The sequence below is a fragment of the Bombina bombina genome, chromosome 6 (assembly GCF_027579735.1).
Source record: "Bombina bombina isolate aBomBom1 chromosome 6, aBomBom1.pri, whole genome shotgun sequence".
NCBI classification, from domain to species: Eukaryota; Metazoa; Chordata; class Amphibia; order Anura; family Bombinatoridae; genus Bombina; species Bombina bombina.
In genome coordinates this window covers 374,438,126-374,449,763 of record NC_069504.1, presented here as the reverse complement: position 1 = coordinate 374,449,763, position 11,638 = coordinate 374,438,126, and the positions used below count along the sequence as shown (strand labels likewise).

The window sequence follows — 11,638 nt, the reverse complement described above, 5'->3', positions numbered from 1 at the left end:
TCCATGGGAACAGCTAAGTATGGGCCATACATTATTTTACTAGGGGAGTCCCCCAGACGGGAATCGAAGAAAATACATATAAAGGTCTTGACTCTATTTAAGAAGGACTGTAGCCCACTACACTGTTGTACCCGGGACTTTCTCACCTCCCTGACCGGGCATATCAGAGATCTGGAGGAACCATTATTATATTGCCTCCTTCGCCCAAGATCTAGTGTAGGTTCTAGTCCGCATGTATAGCCTGTTGACTATGGGCCTAATTGCTGATAACTTTTTTCTATTTTTGCATGTCCCTCCTCCCCTTATTATTTGTCTATTTGAAGGGGGCAGAAGGAAACGTAGATTAACTTCTGGCCGTATTTAATATATCTCTTAGTCTGCCCTTTTAACCTACAACTGTAGACATTGTGGTATCTGAAGGTATGCCCCAAATAATAATACCCTATTCACTCACTCTCCATATTCTACCCCTCCCACGGCATATTATGTGTTCTTGTTTATGTTATATATGGTGGGCTATGCATGCACCTACTCATACTATAGTACATTTAACCATTGGAATGCTGGTATCTGGAAGCTTATTCCTCGCATGTTTGTTTTATAAGATGTTACTTCACTACGGTTTCTGGTACTTGGAGACTATATAAATGTATATGATTTCCACCATCGCAGCTAAGCAAGTTAAAACTTGGTTTATAAATGTTTGCATACTCTGTTCTATGCTCGCATGTAGTACATACGTCAGGTGACACATCTTTTTTTTCATTTACTTCACTACACTAGTTACTGCCCTGATTGAATGTTCAGACTAGATGATGTAGTATGTGGTTTTGCTTTTTTACAACAAGCGGCTCTCGCCCCTGACCTTAGACACCTACCAATAGAAATAATTACTTTTCCACTAACGCTATCTACCCTCCCATCTGGTTACTCTACTACTCTCTTGTAGATAATACCATCCCTAGCTCTCTACTTTCCTCTAGAATATGAGCAGCTTTTGCCTGCTGCTTTTTCTCTCTTCTCTCTATTCCTTATGACCTAAGTATGACCGTTACAAATGTTAACTCCCCACTTCTAAATATTCATACACTAGAAAACTATAGAATATCCCTAACACAGACGTGGGGACCCTCTTTAAGTTAACACCACAAAAAGGAAATTCCGTTTTATATAGCTCATAGTCTCTTCTTCACAATGCCGGAGCACTATCTGCGATGCCATCTACACATGCTCACCTCACAAAGATATCCCTCTCTTTATACAAATATACTAAACCTAAACATATTGTTTAATGTTTCAAGTGGGTAAGTCCTACCTCTCTATAGTACCAGCATAAACTTGTGGGGCAAAGTTGTTTTCTTTGCTTTCCCTTTTAGATTGATCATTGTATCACAACATTGTATGTAGTGCTCTATAATACTTGCCGTTGATGGGCGAACTATGTATATTGTATTTTTTTTTTTTTTTTTTGAAACTTCAATAAAAAATGTTTAATAAAAAAAAAAAAAAGTCCTTCTTAGTAAACAGAGAATTAATCAGCTCAATAATAGAGACGGGGACTCGAACGTTCAGGGGTTCTGCGTGTAGCCGCAAATTCCCTTGTTTCATCGTCTGATAGCTCCCTATCTGATTGCAGCTTGCTATTGAAATGGTCTGCTACAGTTCTTTTGGGCCCTTCAGGGAGTTTGGATTATTTCCTATTTGAATGAGCCATATCAAGAGGGTATCAAAAAATGTGAACAGAGTAATGTGTACTGCACTCAATTGCCTTAGGGAGAAATTGGCTGTTATTAGAGCGATGATCCCTGCTTGCTTATTGGCCTATCAGGTTTTAAAGATCAGAAGCTTCATTAGAAAAAGTACACTTGGGGATCCTACCACATCTTACTTTTGGGTACACTACCCCATTTTACACATAAGTCTATATTGGGTGCAGATAGTTATATGGAATAGCTTCAGGTGTTCCAGAAGCACTATGATGATAATGTGCAAGACCACTCACTTACTCCCTCAGATATTTATCTACTAGATAAGGCAAAAGGAGAGGGGATTATTGGAGGTATCCCACTTGGAGCGAGGCAAACAGAGTAGGGGGAGGTGGATGTGAGCAGATCAGTAGCTAGGACTTCACCTCAGGTTAGGTACTCTCTGAGATCTTGTTGTCTTGTATATCCAGCAGTGGTAGAGGCCAATTTTTAAAGAGGTATTGCAGCTTACCGGAGGTATACTATATTATGGTAATAAATTGCAAGGATAACAACAGAGCTATATACATAAACTATAAAGGTATACATTTTGAAGCTCTCTCTTGCACCTGGAATATATAAATGTGTGCAGCGTGGGTGTAAGGAGAAATAAGGACATTCCAGGTCTACTGCTAAAGCTACTGGTTTAGGTTACTTTATGCCAGCCTTTCAATGTCCTTTCCTGGTCATGGGCCCATTCGCTGCTTAACCACAATTAGCTCTTTGCGTTAATTCTGTTAGCGTTTTGACAGCAGCAGCAATATACCATGCGTGACCTATGCTGCTGCGAAGCTTCTAGGGGTTGCTTTGAGTAAGTAAGTGCTCCTTCCTGAGCAGACTCTTTTTAACCTAATATCCTGTTAAAGACATGCAATCTGTATTGTTTCTCTAAGTGCCGCCTCATGATAGTGCAGCTCTATACTGCGTAGTAGGTATAGAAAATGGCGTTTTCGCACCAAAAAGGAAAGTTCTAATGTGCTGCCGTGGCTTATCTCTTGAACAACCTCAATCTTGTGGGAGGTTTACGTATTTGTGGATATGGGGGAATCACCATAGGTGGTGTTGGTCGAAGCACTTTGCTTACCCCCTTGTGGCGTGTCTGCGCGATCACTGCTGCGACCTCCATCGCCAAGTCTCAGTCAGCAGAGGAGCTCAAACCTACTCCAGATTGAAGCCCCGACCTTCCGGAGTGTTAGCAGGCAGACAGACTTGCAGCAATCTGGCTCCATTGCGCTGACCTACCTCTGCTGCTGAGTGCTGAGGCACTCCCCTGTAGATCGGGTCAATGCTTCAGGACAGCTGATGGCCACACGCCAGATCCAGACAGCAATGAATACCTTTGTCTTGGCAAGCCTGAAAGGTATTTTGCTAGGTTTGAGGATGTGTTTAGGCAATTAAATGTTAATTTAGATAGTTAGAACCCAGGAGGTCTATGAAAACGCATCTGGTTTATCTCGCAGTTAGCTCCGCCCCCCAGTGGTATATATTTTTATCAATATTTATTTGAGTGACATATACATATTATACATTATTCTGAAAATTATTTTAAACTTAACCTGTTTGTACACTTGATAGACCAATTTTGTTAATAGAACGGTTTAAAATACATATTCTATCTTGAGTGTAGCTGCTTCATAAGCACACACTTATTTGTTTTGATAGTTTATTTTGATTTAAAAGATGTGGGGATATATCTCTAACTAAGAGAAGCTACGCTATCTACAGGGTTTAAAACTGTGACTGTTGCTTTTGTATTAACACATTTTATTAGCCCTCATGTTTCACTTTGCTTTTATTGAGTTCTGTGAAAATCCCTATGAAACCCTCCTTGAAAAGCCTGTTTTGTATATTTGTTTCATGTGTTTAGCTAAATGTTACTCTCTCTCTCATAATCAAATATATCAAATATATCTTTGTGATGGACACCGGTTACCCCAACTAGGCAGCCCCGCCAAGAGGGCCCTTCCTGTACCTGGAACTTGTAGCTATAGAGCGGAGAGAAGTGATTATAGCCAGAGCCCACCCAAATAACCAGACAAAACCAGTATTCAGGTGAAAACATGAACAGACTTTATTGTGAAACAGTGCTCCCCCCTGAAAAGTGTGGCAGACCCAGCTAGATCCACACACGTGTCGGCGTGGGGCTGTCTGGGGAGTTACTCCAATTTAGTTTGCAGGGAGAGTCCTTCAGCATTCCCATTGCCCCTTCCCAACCGGTACTGAATGGTGAAGTTGAAGGGCTGCAAGGCTAGGCTCCACCGCAACAGTCGTCCATTGTCCCCAGAAACTCTGTTGAGCCAGACCAGGGGTTTTCTGTCCCCCCCTGTTGATGCCTCGCTGGACTGGTCAGTGCCCCGACTGCTGCCGGGCTCACTAGCTTGATCGCCTTCCATTAGCTTGGCGATAATTGATGCCTTCGGCTTGTTGCTGGCCACTTGCCCACGAGTTTCCAGTAAGTCTTTAAACATACTCTTTTTTGAGCTTAGAGTACTGCTGCTCCATCCGAAGAGTGCTTAGTTCATGGTTTAGATGTCCCCAGTATCCCACCGCTGCCAACCAGTTGTGATGGACAACGGCTACCCCGATTGGGTAGCTCCGCCAAGAGGGTCCTTCCTGTACCTGGAACTTGTAGCTATAGAGCGGAGAGAAGTGATTATAGCCAGAGCCCACCCAAATAACCAGACAAAACCAGTATTCAGGTGAAAACACGAACAGACTTCATTGTGAAAAACACACTGCTTATATACACATAGCTTATCATGTAAAGGGTCTTATCTGACCCCCATATCTCCCGCCATTCCCGCCCCTCCAGACAGAGTGGCGCCCCCATAGAGCCATAGTTCCCTAGAGTCCCCATAATACAGAGGAGGTAGTTTCGGGGTGATCCCGGAGGAACAGTGGCTATTCCTGGGTACCAGTGGAGAGCTCCGGAACCCAAGGTGTTCCAGTCCAAAAAGCGACAGGATCCGTCGCTGGGGGCCGGAGCGGCAACTGATCAAAGGTACACCGGGTAAGCCAGGGGGGTAGGGGTTGTAGGGGGGTCCGAAACCCCAAGTTCCAAAGGGAGCTCCCTTCCGGCAATCACCCCCCCTCTTGTCCTCAATATGGGGTACCAATCCTCAAAAAAGCAGAGCTCTTGGACACAGAGCCGCTGGAGTGACCTGGGGTAGAAGTCAGCAGGCGCCCAGAGTAGACCGGCTGGCCAGTAGTTCCAGGAGCCCAGCCAGCCGAAAAGGGGTCAGGCGGTAAGCAATCAGCTCTTCCATGAGGAGGTGCAAATAGTAAAACATGAGACCAAGAGAGTTTGGGAGATCCCGTAAGCCATGAAAGGGCCAAAAATTAGTGAGCCAGGTAGTAGGGGGGTGGGGGTATCCTTGGCAGCCTGGTATCCTTGACAATCTTTAATTGTATTTTTATCTATCTGAGATACAACAATTATGTAGCATATATATAGGGAGTGCAGAATTATTAGGCAAATGAGTATTTTGACCACATCATCCTCTTTATGCATGTTGTCTTACTCCAAGCTGTATAGGCTCGAAAGCCTACTACCAATTAAGCATATTAGGTGATGTGCATCTCTGTAATGAGAAGGGGTGTGGTCTAATGACATCAACACCCTATATCAGGTGTGCATAATTATTAGGCAACTTCCTTTCCTTTGGCAAAATGGGTCAAAAGAAGGACTTGACAGGCTCAGAAAAGTCAAAAATAGTGAGATATCTTGCAGAGGGATGCAGCACTCTTAAAATTGCAAAGCTTCTGAAGCGTGATCATCAAACAATCAAGCGTTTCATTCAAAATAGTCAACAGGGTCGCAAGAAGCGTGTGGAAAAACCAAGGCGCAAAATAACTGCCCATGAACTGAGAAAAGTCAAGCGTGCAGCTGCCAAGATGCCACTTGCCACCAGTTTGGCCATATTTCAGAGCTGCAACATCACTGGAGTGCCCAAAAGCACAAGGTGTGCAATACTCAGAGACATGGCCAAGGTAAGAAAGGCTGAAAGACGACCACCACTGAACAAGACACACAAGCTGAAACGTCAAGACTGGGCCAAGAAATATCTCAAGACTGATTTTTCTAAGGTTTTATGGACTGATGAAATGAGAGTGAGTCTTGATGGGCCAGATTGATGGGCCCTTGGCTGGATTGGTAAAGGGCAGAGAGCTCCAGTCCGACTCAGACGCCAGCAAGGTGGAGGTGGAGTACTGGTTTGGGCTGGTATCATCAAAGATGAGCTTGTGGGGCCTTTTCGGGTTGAGGATGGAGTCAAGCTCAACTCCCAGTCCTACTGCCAGTTTCTGGAAGACACCTTCTGCAAGCAGTGGTACAGGAAGAAGTCTGCATCCTTCAAGAAAAACATGATTTTCATGCAGGACAATGCTCCATCACACGCGTCCAAGTACTCCACAGCGTGGCTGGCAAGAAATGGTATAAAAGAAGAAAATCTAATGACATGGCCTCCTTGTTCACCTGATCTGAACCCCATTGAGAACCTGTGGTCCATCATCAAATGTGAGATTTACAAGGAGGGAAAACAGTACACCTCTCTGAACAGTGTCTGGGAGGCTGTGGTTGCTGCTGCACGCAATGTTGATGGTGAACAGATCAAAACACTGACAGAATCCATGGATGGCAGGCTTTTGAGTGTCCTTGCAAAGAAAGGTGGCTATATTGGTCACTGATTTGTTTTTGTTTTGTTTTTAAATGTCAGAAATGTATATTTGTGAATGTTGAGATGTTATATTGGTTTCACTGGTAAAAATAAATAATTGAAATGGGTATATATTTGTTTTTTGTTAAGTTGCCTAATAATTATGCACAGTAATAGTCACCTGCACACACAGATATCCCCCTAAAATAGCTATAACTAAAAACAAACTAAAAACTACTTCCAAAACTATTCAGCTTTGATATTAATGAGTTTTTTGGGTTCATTGAGAACATGGTTGTTGTTCAATAATAAAATTAATCCTCAAAAATACAACTTGCCTAATAATTCTGCACTCCCTGTATTGCTTAATGGGAATCAGAAGTCCCGAGGATTATCAGTAAGAGATAACCTTAATTATCTAGCTTCTGCTAATATTTATATGAGAACATAGGCCCAATGTTACAAGAAGAATCTATATTGTTTAGATCTTAAAACATATAACTTGTAGCTGCCTAAAGTATAGTTGTTTAATACCGAATGGGCTAGATTATGAGTGAAGTGGTAATTATCTCTCCTGCTCGCAAGCTAACTATGCTCGACTTCTGTTGTTTGTGCGCGCACCGAGCACAAAGAGCAGAAGTTAGAATATCGCAAAAGCATTAACGTACTCCCTTATAGGCTTCAATAGAGAGAGGAAAGTGGAAAAACCTAACACCCATACCCACGCACTAACCTTAATCGTCATAAGCCCCCTTCTCTAATAATATAAAATGCCACATAGCCCACCACAAAGTCTCTGCTACACTATTAACCCCTAAACCACCATTGAGCCCACTGCAAACTCCCCACTACACTATTAACCCCTAAACCACAACCCCATTGCAAACTACCCATCTACACTATTAACCCCTAAACTTCCACAACCCCCATTGCAAACTACCCCTCTACACTATTAACACCTAAACCGCCACACCCCAAATTAGCAAAATTCCTACTAACATCTGAACCCCCTAACCAGCTAAGCCCCCTAACCTAAGGTCCCTTAAGTTAACCCAAAAAAATCCTAGATAAAATACCGCCGCCGGGATGAAGATAGAAGACTGCTGCTGGGATTCAACTTTGGTGAGTACAATCATTGGGGTTCAGTGATAGGATTTTTTGGGGTGTTTTTTTTTTTCTTTTGGATAGCAAAAAAGAGCTAAATGCCCTTCTAAGGGTAATGTCCAACCAACTTTTCAGGGCATTTTTAGAGTATTTTTTTTAGATAGTGTTTTTTTGAGGGGAGCATAAATTACAGAGAGATTGTACAAATTTCTGCAATTTAATATGGATTTGAGTGTAAAGAGCATTGTGATCTCACAATTGCGTTTATGCTCCTCACACTAACAATATCGCTTAACTCGTAACCTGGCCATATATAGGTAGTTGCATTATAAAATTCTACAATACATTTATAAGTTAAAAAAATACTAAATAACAAGATATAAATGAGTTAAGGTAAAAAAGTTGGTAGCCCTCAGATAGGTTATGTGCTATATGGGGTTACATCTAATTCCATGCAGCCCTGACCCAAGGTGTCAGAGCGGGTCTCCTCCCACGAAGAGCATCCCTCCTCTAGCTGTCCAGCACCTTGCAGTTTATTCATTGTGACAGCATCTCCATAAACCCGCTCAGAAATTCTCATGTTCTACTTCATCTTTGCAAATATATACTTGCACAGATGTGAGGTATATTCTGGCAGACTTAAAGGGACTCAAGTCAAAATTAAACTTCATGATTCAGATACAGCATCCAATTTTAAACAAATTTCTAATTTACTTCAATTAAGAAAATGTGTAGTCTTTTTATATTTACACTTTTTGAGTCACAAACTGCTACTGAGCATGTGCAAGAATTCACTGCATATACGTATATGCATCTGTGATTGGCTGATGGCTGTCACATTATACAGGGGGAGTGGAAATAGACATAACTTTGCAATTTATTTAACAAAAATCTACTACTCATTTGAAGTTTAGACTAAGTGCTATTGCATTGTCTTCTTATCATGCATTTGTTGATTCCCCAATCAAGACACAAGTAGTATTCTAATTAATTTATCATTGCGCTCCCAGGCTACCGTCTATCACCACTTCAATCCATCATGAATACCTCTGCCAGACACATCTTCCATAGTCAGTCAGTCCACTGGCTTCCCCTAGTTTCAAGAATAAAATTAATAATCTTGATTCTTACATGCAAAGCCTTCAGTAACACCACTCATTCCCATATCCCTGCTATTGTCAGTAAATATTTAGCCACCCACCCTATTGCTCTACCATACACTTTTAGCTCCTCTCTATTTTTACTTCTCACAGGAACGCTGCATGAGACTCGCCCAGGAACACCACTGTTGCCATTGACTTAGGAGAGAGAACCAGAGCAGCCAGGGCAATAAAATATTAACATGACACTCATGCCAGGATGGAAGGCCCTCAAACTGTGCTGCACCAAACTCAGGGGGCCAAAGAATTAATAGGATTTTTGTAGCATGCGAGGAGCATGCACTATCCCCTGGGTTTTAGAAGATGCAGGAAACCAAATTTTTTTTCTTCTGCGCTCTCCATTGACTTTTATGCGGAGAAGGTAATGCGGTTGCAATATTTGGTTGTGTGCGTCGGATTTTGCTTGCTCACAATCTTTTTACTTTAAACTTGTAATATGCACGCCACCACGGTACGCGCAAAAAGCCTCTGTCTAGCGAAAGTTATGTTTGAGTGAGAGCACTAAAACTAGTGTATGGAGCGTATGTGAGGGGAACGTCATAAGGGAGGGGCTGCTGGGAAAGAACAATGGGTGATTTAGGTGTGCCAGGTGTGGGGGTTACAACAGAGAGAAGGAGAGAAGGCATTGGTCAGGAGGAGGGCAGAGGAGGGGCTGAGAAAAGGTGTTATAAGGAGGGGGATGGCAAGAAGGAGTCATTAACCTTTTTTCTTTGTTTCAGGTAAGAAGCTTGAAGATGACGGCAAGGAACAGAAGAATCCCTAGGAGGTATTTGGATGAAGGAGAAACGGCCTGGAAGACTAGGGCAATCCAAGCCCAAAAGAGGATCAGAAGGATGGAGAAAGCCAGGAAGGAGCAGCAAACAGTCCAAGGAGAGGTGATATCTGGCGGAGGCACAGTGAATGTTGGTGCTATGGCGGTGGTACAGGTAAGCCAAAGGGAGGTCAACACTCCATGCAGGGGAAGTGGGGGACCAGGTACAATTCCGCTTGGGAGCGGCGCTGGAGGGGCAGATGCGGCAGGTCATTTTCCCGGGTGTAGCAGTGGTAGCCCTGAGTTGTTTAGGGGGAGTCCCGCGTCCAGCCTTGACACCATTCCATTGGGCCAAGGGGGCGGCAGCAGCGCAGGCAGCTTGGTGGAGGGAATTAGGGCTGCAAGCGGGCGGGATCCGGTGGAGAGGGGAGCGCATTGCGCAGGCCCAAATGACGTCACCATGGCTAGGAGGGGCCCCGGTGACGATATGGCAAGGGGAGGTCACATGGGCATTTCCGCACATGCACGCGCATTCAGAGAGGCCAGGGCGGAAGTGGGACAATGGGGGTGGCCATCTTGGGAGGAGGAGGCAGGTTACGGGGGTTTGTATGCAGCGGGTGGGAGCGGGTGGGACAGGGGAGATACAAGAACAGGCCCTGCACAAAGGGGAAATGGGTGGGGGGGGGGGTGGGGGGTGGATGAGGCTTATGGTGGTCCCGGCGGACCGAGTGAGGTACCATGGATAGCGCAAAGTGGGCCAAGGGACTGGAGGGAGGGAGCATGGGGAAACTGGGGGCAGAGAAATAGCTGGGAGCAAAGGGCAGGAAGGGGGGCATGGGCGACGGGGGGGCGTACATGAAACCAAGTAGGATTGAGGTTTTTAGGAGAGGGGGCGATGAGGGCCTTAGGCCACAAAAGAGAGCCAGGGGAATGGGGGGGGGAATACCGGAAATAGGAGGGTGATCAGGGACGCGGAAGGGAATAGTTATAGGCTAATAGAAGATGAGCCTGAATTTTCGGTTTTAGAGGGAGTGGAGTGTGTAAGTGGAGAAGGACAGAGGAGGGAGTCAGAGGGAATGGGGGGGACTAGGGGGCAGAGGGGGGAGGGACAGGGTGCGGCTGAGACTGTAAATAACATAAGGGAAGGGGGAATGGCGCTGGCACCGGGAAACCAGGATGTAGGTGCAAATGTTAATACTTTCGTGTTACCCCCACAGAGCAAAGAAAAGGAGGCAGGCCCACTGGAGCAAGCACGACAGCAGGAGCCAATGGAAGTACCCAGCAGCAATGCGGGGGAAAACGTTGTGGTAGCAGGTGCACCCCCAGTAAGGGGGGGAAGAAGCAGGGGCAGCAAAGCAGATGGGGGCACTGGGAAGGACAGACGGCGGACAAGGGGCAAAATAAGGTAAGAAAATATTGTGTTTAAACAGTTATGTATCTGATAGCTCATCTGAAATAGACTCTTAGGACGAGAATGTAAAAGGGGAGGGGGAAAAGAGGATATTAAAAATAGTGAGAAAAATATATGCAAAACAGGGCAAAGGCACGTGGAAGGGGAGTGCAATGCAAGAGCAGGAAGAAACAGGTGAAGTGTTTAATGGGGATGATGAGGTAACGGGGACCCTGTTAATGCCATTAACAACGCATTTAAAAGTGAAAGTAATTGCGAGAGCTCAGAAAGGAAAATACATGGACATATTTGAAGTAACTAAGGACGCAGCGGCTTTTAAATCCAGGGGCGAAGAGGGTAAAGGGAGGAAGGTTAAGCAAACGTTTACGGAGTGGGTAAAAGGGATACTCATATACGCGGAGTGTTTTATATCAGCCAATCCAGGGAAAGTGAAGGGCATGTTAAGGTACATCCATTTTATTGCTGAGTGTTACAGGACATATGGTGGGTTTGCATGGAAGGATTACGACACGGAATTTAGGAAGGGTAACTTACAACTAGGCGATAAGGGAAGGAGGGATTTTGGGATAAAGATATTGGACCTATACACCAGGGTAATGAGGGTGCAGGATGGACAAGGGGGGCGGGGCGCAACTTTTAATGCTAATAAGAGCGGGAGAACCGATAACAAGGAATACTGGGCGTATAACGAAAAATAATGCGATAGGGGGGGAGCATGCAAATTCAGACACATTTGCAGATACCGTAGCGGGGCGCACCTGGGGGTAGACTGCAGAAAAAATGGAGGTAACAATGGGTATGGGAGGCAGTCC

General features: G+C 44.6%; 1 long non-coding RNA gene across 1 annotated transcript; it reads left to right on the top strand.

Annotated features, from left to right (window-relative positions):
- The first annotated feature begins 3,023 nt into the window (after positions 1-3,023).
- On the top strand, positions 3,024-10,653 carry LOC128665081 (uncharacterized). The gene is made up of 3 exons (XR_008402992.1): positions 3,024-3,105; positions 9,384-9,590; positions 10,633-10,653. It is a non-coding gene; the product is annotated as an uncharacterized LOC128665081 (long non-coding RNA).
- Positions 10,654-11,638: the final 985 nt, after the last annotated feature.